Source organism: Lepidochelys kempii, chromosome 2 (genome assembly GCF_965140265.1).
Source record: "Lepidochelys kempii isolate rLepKem1 chromosome 2, rLepKem1.hap2, whole genome shotgun sequence".
NCBI lineage: Eukaryota > Metazoa > Chordata > Testudines > Cheloniidae > Lepidochelys > Lepidochelys kempii.
This window is the reverse complement of record NC_133257.1, coordinates 248,289,096-248,304,411: the sequence shown is the minus strand read 5'-3', so window position 1 is coordinate 248,304,411 and position 15,316 is coordinate 248,289,096. Positions and strand designations below refer to the sequence as shown.

Below are 15,316 nucleotides of genomic sequence, written 5' to 3'. Positions count from 1 at the left end.
CCCTTCCAGGGGACCAAATGTCCAACAGAACTATCTCCCATCTTAAGAAAGTGCAGCCACGAGAGGAGAGGAGAGGAGAGGAGAGGAGAGGAGAGGAGAGGAGAGGAGAGGAGAGGAGAGGAGAGCTCCCCTCCCCTAGAACTGACCTTATCAGGCCCTGCAGCTCCTTTTATCTGAGCCTGCTGAACTCTGATTGGCTGCTTTCATGAGGCCCCATCTAGGCAAGCCTGGAGGACCCACCTCCACTGCTCCTTCCTGAAGCCAGGCATAGTAGGACTGTAGAGCCTTCAGCAAGAGGCCATGAGGAGCCAGGTACACCCCATTACACTCAGGATCTGGAATGTGGAGACACCATCCTGAATCTACTTTTTACCAACAGAAAGGAACTGAATGAGAATATGAAAAAGGGGGCTAAGTGGTAATGATAATGAGCTACACTAACTCAAAAGTGGATTCATGGAAAACAAAAATACAAATGGTACTGGATCTTAGAAAATACACCTTGGGGAATTAAGAAACCATCTCACATGGAAGTATGAAAATCCATGAATGTGGAAAAAACTGGCATACTAGCAGACATCATAATTAAGATGTAAGAGATTACAATTCCACTGAAATATAAAATATAGAAAGCAATAAAAAGTCAGTGTGGTTTTATAAGGAATTCTTCAAATATCTGAAGATGGAAGAATTGGAAGTTGGAACATGAGAGAACCAAAGTAGAATCTACAGAACTAGCCAAGACTTGCAAGGAAAATGTGGTGGGGGGAGGAGAGGGAAGGAAAGGACTTTTTAATATGTATTGGGAAGCTCTATAGAGAAAAGAGGCCCATTAATTAAAGGACTAAATCAAGTATGATTCTGTTGAACTGTTCTTTAAAATTGATGAGAAAAATAAAGAAAAAGAAAATGAACAATTAGAAAGTAATTGAAAACTGTCATTTATTGCTGTAAAATGGAGGGAAAGAATCACTTGGAAAATATGCGTACACAAATCAGGGCCTTTAGGGAATTAGCTAATTAACTTACTGAACTTCTGGCAATTCTTTTTGAAAAGTCTTTGACAATTGGAGGAGGTATCAGGAAACAAAAACTTAAATTCAACTTCAAATGGGAGGAAAATTAAGGGATAAAATATGTTAGTAATTAGAGTGCAATATAAATACTTAAATAACAGAAAAGCAAAGTGTGAACAACATGTGTCTGCGAGGGACAATATCATAGAATCATAGAAGGTCAGAGTTGGAAGAGACCTCAGGAGGTCATCTAGTCCAATCCCCTGCTCAAAGCAGGACTAACACCAAATAAATCATGCCAGCCAAGGCTTTGTCAAGCCGGGCCTTAAAAACCTCTAAGGATGGTGATTCCACTAGCTCCCAAGCTTGTCTATCATGATAGACAATCTTGATGGCTTTTTAAAAATATATAAATTTTAAAAAATCAGAAGATGAAGGGAATTCAATAGCTGTTCTGTCTACGTTTTAATAAAGCATGTAGTGATTTAACAAGGCACTGTATCTTATTTGGATATTTAATTCAAATTCATTGGATATATGCACTGTACCCTGGATTGAAACTAGCTAAAAGTCTGTGAGCAAAGGGTAACAATAAATAGCATTGTACCAAGTTCTGGGGAATTAGTAATAAGGATTGTACAGTAATCACCTTTTTAAAATAGTGTTAAAAAACATGATCGAATGGATGTCACATCTCATCTGTGTATACAGTTCAGTGCGTTGGGGTTTTGGTTAGACCGTTTTCCTTAAGGATAGTAAAACTTTTATTTAAATGTAAAATATAACAATTGGAGAAGATCCTCAGCTGGTTTAAATTGTCAGAGGCCCCTTGACTTAGCTGAGCTACGACATCTTACACAAGTTGAGGATTTGGTGCTTGATATTTAGTAACTGGGTTTGTCCCCATGGTGCTTTAGTCCATAACAGAGGGGGGTGTAAATTTTAGTCTGCAGTTTGTGTGTCACACGGTAGTTTGCCCATGTGGACCCTGCTGGCACGCATTAAAAGTTCCCTAGTGTGCAGTAACGTAGTACTGTTTGAAATGCAACTACATAAATATGCACTTTTGGTGCACGCCAGCAGAGTTCTCATGGACCAGTTAGTGCACAACACTAGTGCTTAATAAAATTCACACCCCTCTGTTATGTACTAAATTATAACATAGACAAGTGCTAACTTGTGAAAATTATAAATGTTAATAGGAATGGTCTGGAAGTCCTACACTGACATATTATTTCATAAATATCACTTTGTTATCCAAAAATATGTCCTGTCTAGTCCTGACATTAGGATAGTTTGACCCTAATCTGTCAGTTATATAGATAAGTATCACTGGGATTGATGATGCTCTAAACAGTAGCTGAGAATGGCTTCTGTCATGATAGTAGAGCTTTGACTTATTGTCCACATATGTGTGTGCAGCAAGAATGATATTTATGCTTTTCCTTCCTCAGTTTTTTCTCACCCCTTTAGCTTCCATCAGTTTTGGAATTGGGGTAATCTGAAAAAAGGAATTACAGTAGGTTACAGTGCCCTAGGCTTTCACCTCTGGAGATGGCAGTTCAGGCACTAACTAAAATCACAAGCGAAAATAAGTTTGGCCCCATCTTAGTCCCTAGATGCGTACATTTCAAAACCACCACATAATTTGGCAGCATTGGCACTGCTTACTGAAGAGAAATCTAGGCCTGGAACAGTAAACTGTTGCAGGTCAGGTTTGAGATTCATTGGCAAAGCAGTGGAGGTTGTTGCATAGGATCTGCTTGTATTATATTTGTCTCGAGCTAGTGCTTTTGTTACCTCATTGTCATTAGCCCTAAATTCACTCATACTTTAGGGAAAATATCAGCTCTCCTTGATAGAATTGGATGTTTGTGAATTTATACTTAGTACTTAGATTTAAATTTACATTAAATGATATAAATAATATTTGTACCTTTCGTAACTTTGAGGTTGGGGAATTATTGTTTCAGAAGTCTTACAAAATAATCCTGAGATGGTTTTAACACACAATGATGTATATGGGAATAGTTAGATGTCTGCTTGAGAGAAAAGAAAAAAATCATGCATATTTAAATCACTAGAATAAAATATTGACTCTCATAGACACACAGCAGGTTGACAAGTACTTCTGTACAGATACATGTTCTCTCTAGATTTTCTAAGGTCTTTTGCAGCACCTTCTTTATATTTCCCTCACAACTAATTGGGCTCATAAGACTTAATCAAGTGTTTTTCTCTATTTCTCTCAAGCTATTAGGAATCCGCACTAGCAATTTATGGTTATTTACTAATCTCTTATGGTTCCTACATTTACAGAGTTCAGAGAGACAATTATGTATCCAGTTATTTTTAGTAAAATGTATGATATCACAAGAGGTAGTTCTAGTGTTTCTCTAAGATTTGATTTTGTAACCAATACTTGTTCTAGTTTCAAAATTAATATCATCAAGATTTATGTGAAGAACTTCATTTCATATCAAATCTAAACAGAAAATATATCTTTTTCTCCCTTGCCTATAACTCTATGTTTCTCTTTCCCTCTACTACTGTTTATGATTTACCTTGGTAATTATGTTATCTCTCTCAGTAAAGTGTTGTGAGATGCAATTGGTAAGAAAGTTACTGTACAGAATAAAGTTGTATTACATTATATTAGATAATTCTCATTATAAACAATGTTTTTCAAATAACCTGTGGTCTGAATTACTTTTCATATTCAGTAGCATTGGTGAGAAAGTACTTTGACAACATTCGGGATTTAGAAAAATACTTTATTTCTGTAAATAAGTATGAAGTCCTTTAAAAAATAGTTCTTTTGCACTATCATTTTCAAATTTAGGTGGCCTAAAGTTAGGTACCTTATTTTATATTCATGTACTTAAATATAAATGAGTATCAGAAATGCTGTGCACCCACAGCTCCAGTTGGCTGCATTGACATTTGTGAGTGGTGAGCACATTTGAGATTTAGGCAACTTGTATTTATACAATTACAAAGTTCACTGAATACAAATAGAAATACAAAGAAAATACAAAGTTTAGAAATACAAAGTTCACTAAATGCATCTTGAGTAGTGAGGTGTGCTATTCAGTGTAAGGTTGGTTGAATCTGGCCTATTACAAATACTGATATTTCAAGAACACACACTTTAAAGCTTTACCCTAACAATTGATTTTATTTATGGTGACCTGCAAAACTAAATACAATTAAATCCTCAGTTTCATCAGTATTAAAGTATATACATTTCATAAATTGCATGCAGCATAGATACAAGCTCTGTAGACCTCTGCACTATTATTTGCCTGTTTGGACTATTAAACTAGCTCTAACTTTAGTGTTCTGGCTCCAAATGTTTTCACCAGAACAACTGATGGGGTTATAAAGCTATCTTGTTCATTACGCTGACCTCTAATAAGGTAAACTGTAATAGGTTTAACGTACACTGTTGTGTCACTTATAGTTCTGTAACTTAGATACCAGTGGTGCAAACTGATGAGCAGTCACTCCTGCACTTATCACTCAGATGTGTGAAAACTAGTGAGAGCACAGAACACTGGCACACTCCTGAGTCAGCTCCTTCCTGCCTTGTCTCTGCATAGATTCACTTTACTTCCTGCTTCTGAAGAATTAAGCCAGAACAAAGCAGACTGCTAGTTCTGCTGGCAGGATCACATGCTGCTTATTCTTTTTACCTGAACCCACTTTGAGGCTCTTTTTTTACTTGGGCTGTGTGTGCACTTGGGCCTATATTTATTTTTTACAATACCTCAGTTTTTTAGTTTTTTAGTTTTTTTAAATTTCCCTTAGCTTGGAAAGCTAGCCATGGAGCCAGCAAAAAAGGCCTGCACTCTTCACTGGCAGCAGCACCTTCAAGGTGTCTCTCAATGAGTCTTTCTTCCCAATCTGTATTTATTCTGAGACCCTCTACAGAGAGGCAGTCATTGCTCCTGTGCCTGCAGCTGAATCACCCAAAGACCTCTATGGTGTTTAACCACACCTCCTCGTGCACTCAGGGGAATATTCAGGGGAAGGAAACTGAGGGGCGTATGATATCTGAAGACTCTTAAGGGGATGCATAGGATGAAGCCCCTCACCGATGAAAATCATAGGGAAGCACAAGGAAGAAGACATGATAAGCGCAGCTCATGTGTGCCTACACTGGATTTCTGCAGAAGATAGACTAAGTAATACTCAGCCCCTCCCCTGACCTTCAAAAATAATAATAAAAAATCTGGGCATTTCTTTTCCTTGTCAACATGGGCCTGCATCCTGTAGCAGCTGCCAGTAGAACTTCCAGACTGTTGGTTGGAGCATCCCACACACTGTTCTCCTGGTTTTTATGGTCCATGTTTCAAAATACTGGGATATTCAAAAGCAGATATGACTTTAGTGCTTGAACCAGGACCTCAAGACTCCCCCCAGAGTGTCTCTTCAGAAGAACTACCTGATTAGGCAAGTCATCGGCTTCCAAAATGTCATTCCTTCCTGAGAAAAGGTTCAGAGAGTCAGGACTTGTGCCAGTTCGTTTTCCCCCAGTTTGGAGGATTTCGAATCAGTGGAGTTATATTCCAGGGTTAACCAAAGACTATTTTTAACCAGACAAGGACTTAACATCATAGGGCTATAATGTTCAGATGGACTGACTCAAATGTCACAGAAGCATAGGCACAACCAGTATCAGATACTAAGTCAAAGGCAGGACAGCGTACTTCATTGTGCAAGGAATAGCCAGTTCTAGGGCTTCTGTTTATATCTCGAGAAGTAGGAAGTCACGTCCTGGAGGAAGGTAACTGATCACTGAGTTTCTGAGCAGGAACACTGGACAACAAAACAGGTGAAATTGTCAAAGACATCAGTGCCCTAGAGTTTCAAACGGTGAAAATGGCTCTGGTAATCTTATATCAGTTTTGTTTTCACTATCATATTTTCCTTTATATTGAAAACATAGCAGTAGTTGCCTAAGTCAACTGATTATAACACTCAAAGAGTAAAATAGGTACAGGAGGCCCTACAACTGTTCTTTTCCCCTCAGCACCCCACAAATACTGAAATAGCTGAATCCAGCAGCCTATTGACTCAGACAAAATGCATCCCACCAAATGGATTCTAAGGGAAAAGGCTTGCCTCTTCCATCTCTGATCTAGAGATTTGGTCCTGGCAATCAGAGATGTATTTTGGTCAGGAAAACCCAGAAAACAACGAACTTACGTTGCGTAGTCCAAGACCCAAGGACAGTAGCACAGGGCAACATCTCCAGTTAATGGAGTTACATCCTAGTATGTGTGTTCCCCGACATCACCCCCTCTCTACCAATCTGAGGTTCCTTTACAAGACAAAGCACACCTGCTCAACTGGCCAAGAAGGGTGTAGTTTTGTGGATTTGTAACTGGTGACTTGAGAATCATCAGTCCTTCTAACCTTTCTCTCCTGCCTTGTGTCACAAGAGACCTTCACCTCTCCCAGATCAACTCAGTCTATCATTGTGGCTCCTGACCAAGTGATGTTCTAGGAACTTGGTCTTTTACACCAGGTTGTCTACATCTTGCTGTTGCCCAGAAGAAAAGAGGCTGTGGGCAGTCTTCTTTACATCAAGCTCAGATGCGGTGAGCAAGCTAAGAATGTTTCTTTCCCTTTATTCTGAGCTTTTTCAAGGGATGATGTGATACAGGCCTGGCCTGCCAGGGCGCTGGTACTGACATCATGTGCTCTGTGCTTCTCCCTTGGTGTCTTGGTTTTCTGAAGCTGCTGTCTGTTTTTCCCCCGGCCAGTTCTACTTTCCCACACTGGAGCCAAAATTAGTGTTGGGCTCACACAATTTACTTCCTTTGAGCTTTTCAACTCTGTCATCCTTCCCCTAACATCCTGGAAGGTGGTGGTCCTTTAGAAGGAATCTCCCGGCCTGTGAAATAGTGGAGCTGGCTGCTCTCTCACTGGTCTTTCCTTGTATTTCTCTAATAAAGTAGACTGATGTATTTTTAAGGCCATAACTGATCATCTAGTCTGGCCTCATGCATAAAATAGCCCATAGGACTGCCCTGCGTTAATTCCTGCTTCAAACCCAATAGCTGTGGGCCTTACCCTAATCTCCATCCCATAAGAACAGCCATAATGGTTCATCTAGTCCAGTATCCTGTCTTCCAACAGTGGCCAATGCCAGATGCTTCAGAGGGAATGAACAGAACAGGGAAATTACCAAGTGATCCATTCACTGTCATCGAGTCCTACCATCTGGCAGTCAGAGGCTTAGGGACACGCAGAGCATGGGGTTGCATCCCTGACCACCTTGGCTAATAGCTATTGATGGACTTATCCTCCATGAGCTTATTTAATTTTTTTAATCCAGTTGTAGTTCTTTGCCTTCACAGCTTCCCCGCGTAATGAATTCCACAGGTTAACTGTGTGTTGCGTGAAGTACTTATATACTTCCAGCTCAATGTGCAGTGGCAGTCAAAAAAGCTAACAGAATGTTGGGAATCATTAGGAAAGGGATAGATAATAAGACAGAAAATATCATATTGTGTCTATATAAATCCATAGTGTGCCCACATCTTGAATACTGCGTGCAGATATGTTCGCCCTATCTCAAAAAAAAAATATTGGAATTGGAAATGGTACAGAAAAGGGCAACGAAATGATTAGGGGTATGGAACATCTTCCATATGAGGAAAGATTAATAAAAGTGGGACTTTTCAGCTTGGAAAAGAGATGCGTAAGGGGGGATATGATAGAGGTCTATAAAATCATGACTGGTGTGGAGAAAGTAAATAAGGAAGTGTTATTTACTCCTCATAACACATAATTATTAGGCAGCAGGTTTAAAACAAACAAAGAGAAGTACTTCTTCACACAATGCACAGTCAGCCTATGGAACTCTTTGCCAGAGGATATTGTGAAGGCCAAGACTATAACAGGGTCCAAAAATAACAAAATAAGTTCATGGAGGATAGGTCCATCAATGGCTATTGTCCAGGATGGGCAGGAATGCAAAACCATGCTCTGAAGCGTCTCTAGCTTCTGTTTGCCAGAAGCTGAGAATGCGTGATGGGTGGATCACTTGATGATTAACTATTCTGTTCATTCCCTCTGAAGCATCTGGCATTGGCCACTGTTGGAAGACAGCATACTGGTCTAGATGGACCATTGGTCTGACCCAGTATGGCTGTTCTTATGTTTGTTTTAAAACTTCTGTCTATTAATTTCATTGGATGATCCCTGGTTCTTATGTTATGTGAAGGGGTAGGTAACAGTTCTCTGTTCACTTTCTCCACACCATTCATGATTTTATCATATCCCCCCTTAGTCATCTCTTTTCCAAGTTGAATAGTCCAGTCTTTTTAATCTTTCCTCATATGGAAGCTGTTCTGTACCGTTAATCATTTTTGTTGCCTTTCTCTGTACCCTTTCCTTTATCTGTGAAACTGCGCCATTGCCCAGAGTGCTAGAGTGCAGATAGAGAAGCTATGCTTTTCTTTGATATGTAGAGGCTATTAATATTTACCTCCACCATTCCATTGAATATTGAAAATCGCAAAACTCCATCATCCTAGTTGAAGATCCTGAAAAGGCCCAATGTTTGCAGAGGACAACAAGGTAGGAGACCTCCCCTCACTTGGATATAAAGTTAATTTGGCTAGGGCTGTTGTGGACTGCCCCAGGCAGTGAGCGATGGAAGCCTGTGGTTTCAGTAAAGTTCCTTTCCAGTTCCACCAGTTTGTTAGTTGAATCTGTCTTTTTTTGTTGAATTTTTAATGACGGGAGGCAGAATTGGGTTCTCTTAATCCTACTACCCTGATGGCTCTGTATAGCACCTAGCATGTTGATTTCCCTCTCTGTGTTTCTCTGCCTTTTGGTTGGGGATATGTTGCTCAGATGATATCAGTCTGCATCTTGCAAAGAAATACAAATATCAGTCTGTATTTCTTGTGTGGTAACTCCTTTCTGACTGTTGACTGAAGGATGATATCAGTCTATACTGATCATAGAACCAAGTCATTGAAAGGAGAATTTCTTGTGTGGTAACACTTTTCTGTGGTTCACTTCTACTGATGTAGATACCCACCTTGGCCTTGTCAGATCTGTTTTAGTTCTGTGGGGTTGTTTTTGTTAAGTTCTATTTTGATTTAAGTTACAGCTCAGTTGAATCTCTGAGGCTGTGTCTACACTACCACGGTAAGTCGACCTATGCTACGCAACTCCAGCTACATGAATAATGTAGTTGGAGTCAGTGTACCTTATTTCGTGTTACCGTGGGGTCTACACCTTGGGGGGGGTCAATGGGAGAAACTCTCTTGTCGACTTACCTTACTCTTCTTGTTGGGGGTAGAGTACGGGGTCGACTGGAGAGCGATCTGATGTTAATTTGGCGGGTGTACACTAGACCGACTAAATCGACCGCCGGTCGATCAATCTCAGAGTGTCGATCCTGGCTGTAGTGTAGATGTACCCTGAGAAGAGGGGAGGCATTAATCCTATAGAGGGTGTCAAAACTCTGTCCTTCTAAGGGTACTATGTTTGTTAGGTACATGGCAGAGTGTACCTGATGGGATGATATCACAGAAAAGAATTACTAGATATGAAATTCTACTTTATTGACTTGAGATTTTCTGATTACCAAAATGAGGTTGAGTCAGCTGCAGTTTTAGATTGTGTGTGTGCCCCTCCCATTCCATAATTAGCTCTGAAAGCGGGTGTGTGTGTGTGTGTGTTCTTCTCTGAATATCATTCTGTGAAGTTTCTCCACACGCTAAGGGCAATTAACAGTGACAGATCTCCTTTTGTTGAGCTGTCCAGTTCCTGGGCTGAGTTTCCCCAGAAGGCACATTTCTAGGAGTGCTGATTAAGCAAGCTGAGGGACAAGCAGACTGAACTGGTAGGGAATGGCCTCAAAATGGGATGAATGAGCATATATATAATGGAATGACAAGATAGTGCTTCAAAACTTAAGATGATCTCACTTAAACCAGAACATCTGGTTTGCTTACTATGTGCTTGCTTCAGGATCAGAAACCATTTAGAAAATCTGACTGTCACTGCTGATGGCATCTCTGGCTTTGATGAAAATGTAAATCTCCCTAGCGTTCTTCATATCACAACTCATTACTTATACATAAACAATAGAAAGTAATAACAATGATTAAGAAAGCAGATTATCTTTGAATTTATGACCAGGTAATCCTGTTATCTGTGTCTGAAATTTTTTGACTGAAATTATCATTTTGTTGCTATTTCAATTTCTTTTCCTTTGTCAGATTGTTCTTCTCAAAATGTCTTTTGTCTTACTATTAGTTATGAGTAGGTTTATCTGAAAACTGCTGTTTGAGATAAGGTATCTTGCTATCCAGAGGAATATAGTACAATTATTGCATTAGTTTACTTCTGGCTGGTGTTATTAGATCATTTCTCATGTCTTTCTTTACTGTTCTTCTTGGTGTATTTTTAACCATAGCAGCAGAAAGGCATATATCAGTTGTTGAAAGGGAGCTCTTTCAAGATCTAGCATTTGATATCAAACCATGGTGAATTCCAACCTGACAGAATAGGTAAGGTGATGAAGCAAGTTATGGAAACCTGAAATTTTGGCAGGTGAAAAGGAAAGGGGAAATAGTATCATGAAGTATTTTCCATAACACATAGTGTAAAAAGCACTTCTGTGTTCTGTACAGTCCAACAAAGGTGTGTGATGTGAGCATTACACAGAGAGAACCAGAACATTATTGCCCCAATCACAGAAACACACAATGAAGAGATGATACTAAGGGCTAGTCGACACTTAACAGCACTGCAGCGCTTAGTGAAGATGCTACCTACGCCAACGGGAGAGATTCTTTTGTCGGTGTAGGTACTCCATCTCCCTGAGAGGCGGGAGTTATGTCGACGTGAGCACTTTTCTTGTTGACATAGCACTGTCTACGCTGCGGGTTAAGACAGTAGTTATACCAACGTAAGTTGGTAGTGTAGACCAAGCCTAAGGAAAACCCTGTGTTTGAATCTCTCTTTAACAGCCATGAACTCTTTCTGTTACAGAGACAAGAATAAGGTGCTGTTTTTCTCTGATCTTGTTAAATCAATCCCCTTTCCTACATTACTTTATTTTTCCTAAGGTAAGCTGCATGAAATTGATAATATTGTAGTTGGTGCCTTTGGCTCAGAAAATGTTTTTCCTGTTCTCCTAGCACTGTTTTTTATAGTAGACTAAACTTTGTACATACACTTCTTGAAACTAGAAGCCCTAAATCTTGTAAATATTCAGTGTTAGACCACCCTAGGAAGAACAAAAATGTCCTTTATGCTTTTGTGAGCATTCAGTTAGTTAGTTTAAAGATCAGTATACTCATAAAGCAAAGAAATATATAAGAAAACTCTCTATATAAGAATATATAAATATATAAGAAACTGGTCATTTGTACAAAAATCTGATACGAAGGTAAAATTTCAAATTAGTAATTTATAATATTTCTTCATTTTATATGTAAACACATAGAAATGCATTGCAAATAAGTATATTTATAGGCACCAGAGTGTTAGTCTTTCTTGGACTGATTAATTGGTTTTTATGTTGATAGTTTTTATATTATTTGTGTATATGACTCACTCAGGTTGAAAATTTGAAAGGCTTTTGAAATGCAGAGCTATAAACCAGTGCAAATTAATAGAAGGAAAATTTAAAAACTAGCTGAAAAAAGTGATATTAAGTCTAATCAATTTTGCATTGTAACTTTGCACAAAATTATGGTGGTATATTAATGTCTGGATTAAAGAGTGAGGCAATATTCAACATAATAATGAAGATTCTTAACATCTGGGCTCACAGAGACACATAAGACTATGAGAGAAGGGAGTAGTTAAGCTGAACTCTCACATCTTGCTGGACCTCTGAAGAACACTGACAGGCTGGCATCAGCTGGCCGGCACAAAGATCTTTCTATGATGGAAATGTTTCATCTTGTTTAAACAGTATTCCCCGTAATTTGGTTTAAAGTCTAGACAGCTACACTTTTCATAATGCTTTAGTCTAGCTGGTTTATGTTCTGCTTAACATTAATTTTATTTGTGATTTCATCTTTATGTTCTACCCTAAGCAACATAAAATGTAAAATGCCTAGGTTTGGTTGTGTCAACAGTTCCTATTAACAGTCACTTTCAGACACCTCTGAGAAAAATAAATCTATCTTTGATCCTAAGGGAGATGGAAACAGGCATGGGAGAAATTTATTTGAGTTGCACTAGGAGGAGAGAGGTTGTGATCCCCTGCTGGAAGGTGATGTGAAGAAACTGGCTGCAGTTAATGTGGGTGCTAGAAGAGTTAAAAGTCTTAAATTGTTAATAGCCCTGGTTAAAATATCACCCTGGCATTTAACATCTATAGATTAAGATACTTTTCCTTCCATGTTGTCTTTATACAGGTCCATATTTGCAGCCAAATGACATTGGACAGTGATCTTGTTGAATCACATTAACTTAGCCGCTTAATGAAAAACATCACAGGAAAACCTAGGTTCTGTATGCAGTGGTATTGGTGATTTACAAAGAAGAGTTAAGTTAAGTCTGTATTGAAACCAATGCCCAGCCAGGTATTATGGGACATTAAATTGATGCAGATGACATGTGAGATCCTCAGTCTAGTTGAATTAAGATTGATGCAGGACCTAGGGTGGAGGGCCATTACAGAGGCAAGGATTGATGGAGCACAAGGGCACTCCAGCCATGCCCTCGCCAAGCCCCAAAATACACCCTGTCTGGGGCGGGAGGGGCGAGGGGGAGAATGGATGTTGTAACTTGCTGTGCTAGTGGGGGTTCCTCCATTCTGGAGGAATCCGCAATTACTTTGGTAGGGAAGTTGTCTAGTTCTTTTGCACCTAGGAAGCAGAGCAAAGGAGCTAGAGATGAAGAGCAATAATCTGGTGTGATTTTCTTTGGATTAGATATCAGTGGTAAACCACACAAAGATCTCACCATTCTTTTTGCAAGAATTAGTTCCATTTGATAGCTTCTTCCTATCTAGATTGCCCCTGCAGTTTCCACTGGATAATTCCTCTCCTAAGCACTCTGTTGTGCAGTACTGGTGTTGCAGAATGATTTCCACATTTCATCCCAGAGCTGGCTGCTTTTTGTTGGTATGGCATGTGAAGTAATCGCTGAGCATGAACTGAGCATGACTATGATTGGTGGATAAGATTATTATCACTAGCAGTACAAACAAACAGTTATTGAAAACAGCAGTGCTTCTCCCTGGTAGATACTTGCTAATGAATGCAAACTCATCTTAAATTCTTTCTACAGTACTTGTTACTATGCAAAGTATAATCCTCAATGTTTTTGTTCATTGCTTAAGACACTAAAAACAAATGACCAGGTCCTATTTAAATACTCTTAAGGGTAATGTTTGTAAATATTGTGTGGAGTTTGACAATCCTAGTTCCCATGATATTTTTCTAAGAAGGTAACCTGTAATGTCCATACTTGTGTTTGTTAAAGTATAAAAAGTTCATTTTTGCAAAAAGCAGTTAACAGTTTCTTCAATTTTAGACTTTAATTAATGAAAGCAAGACTATCCAGTGTATTATACGGACTTGCTGAATTTAATCCAAACAGAATACAGAACAAACTGAAAGAAGTTTTTTCTGCCATCACACTCGTAGAACAGTATAAAGAATTCAGCTATCTGTACTTTTTTGTATGTGTGCAATGTCATCAAGTCTCAGTCTAGCATTCAGGTCCTGATAGATAAGGAAAAAAGGGATGATTTTCAAATATGTTGTTTTGGAAAGTATTTATTTGTAACGTCTAAGTCTATCCATGTATTTTGTGAGAGTCAGATCCCTGATGTGGTACTGCTCTCTGAGGGAGTGGGATATATGGAGGGGATCTGCACAGGAAGTAGGTATCTCTTGAATGGGGTGCCTTGAAGCACAACTGCAAGCATCATGGAGGAGAGAGATTGTTCCTCTTCTGGTTTTCTGCAGAGATCACTAGGGAATAGCTTTGCTATCTGGCTTGTCCACTGATTCCCAAGTTTGGGCCTAAATGATTTAAGCTCTTAAATAGTGTTATCTAAACATATTTATTAAAAAAAGTCCATCTCTTACATTTTTACTTCTGTTAGGGCTGGGCAATATATTCTTAACAAAACTCCTGTAAGGTGGTGGATTTAAAGCAAACTACCTTTCCTCATCCCAATTCTAGGACCCCTGATATCATAGTGATGGGTATAATATAAGAATAAGAATATGAATAAGAAACTGAATAACAGTTGTATTATGCTATTCCTTTTAGTATGAAAATCATTTTCCCATGGATTTCTGGGAGAGGTTCCACTTTCCCTTTCACTTCCCATTGCTTTCATTTTGAGATATAAATTAAGGTCTGTCCCTAGAATCTAAGACATTTTTAGGTACGTATCATTAGTATCTAGAGACTCAGTCCAACTCCCATTGAAGATAATGGCACTCTTTCAACTGACTTTAATAGGACCTGCCTTATTTTTTCAGGGCTCCATCGTGAGCCTAACGGCACGCTGAAGCAGAGGAATGTACGGAGCCCCCCTCCTCCCATGCTAACTGCATTGCCAGGCCCTGAGTGGGTGGAGAACTATCAGCAGAAGACTGTCACTTCCCTTCCTACACATGGGGATGCAGAGCAGGTGGCGCCTCAGCTTCCCTAAAGAACAAACTATGTTGTAAGGACAGACCAAAATGCAGTGTTCACCACCAAAAAGTCATCATTTACCACCACAGTGGTGCCTCCGTTATTTCCTGTCCTTCTGTGTGTCTAGTTTTGGTCTTTCTGTTGCACCTCTTGCTAGAATATAATGATCCACCCTCTGATTATTGAGATCACTCCAAAAACCTCATTTCTTACATGATGGCCAGAAAAAATGAGATTAACATTCATTGCAGTGTCCATGTTAACTTCCGCTTCTGAGTACTGCTGTACACCATGTCTTCTCTGTGTGTGTCTTGGAGGCCATGTTCCTCTGATTGCGGCCGCACAGGCAGATGCTGTGCCCACTGTCTTCAAGGGGGCTCCTCACAGAGACAAGAATCTGTCTACTTAGATCCAGTTGCGGCATTTTGGCCATGGATTGTAAGCTCTTTGGAGAAGGGCCTTTCTTCACTTTTGTGTTTTGTACAGCACAGTGGAGTAAATAGTGTGTATTGTGACTGTTGGCCCTTTCTTCTTAGAATGCTGGTCCCTATGGTTATTCACTGTGGGTGTGCATTTGCTTTGCATGCCTGCGTCTGAAAATTCTTCAGTAGCAGTGTCGGTTGGTCTGCACCTGTACCCCTTGCCTTGCTGTG

General features: G+C 39.4%; 1 protein-coding gene across 15 annotated transcripts in view; it reads left to right on the top strand.

The window, feature by feature from the left end:
• ZMYND11 (zinc finger MYND-type containing 11) overlaps positions 1 to 15,316 on the top strand; it is a 159,406-nt gene that overhangs the window by 82,323 nt on the left and 61,767 nt on the right. The window contains exon 1 of one of the 15 annotated variants that reach the window (XM_073334518.1): positions 11,102 to 11,119. The exons of the other annotated variants lie outside the window; for them this stretch is intronic. The gene's annotated coding sequence lies outside the window, so the exon portion shown is untranslated. Of the gene's footprint in view, positions 1 to 11,101; positions 11,120 to 15,316 lie in introns of those variants that run through there. 15 annotated transcript variants of the gene reach the window in all.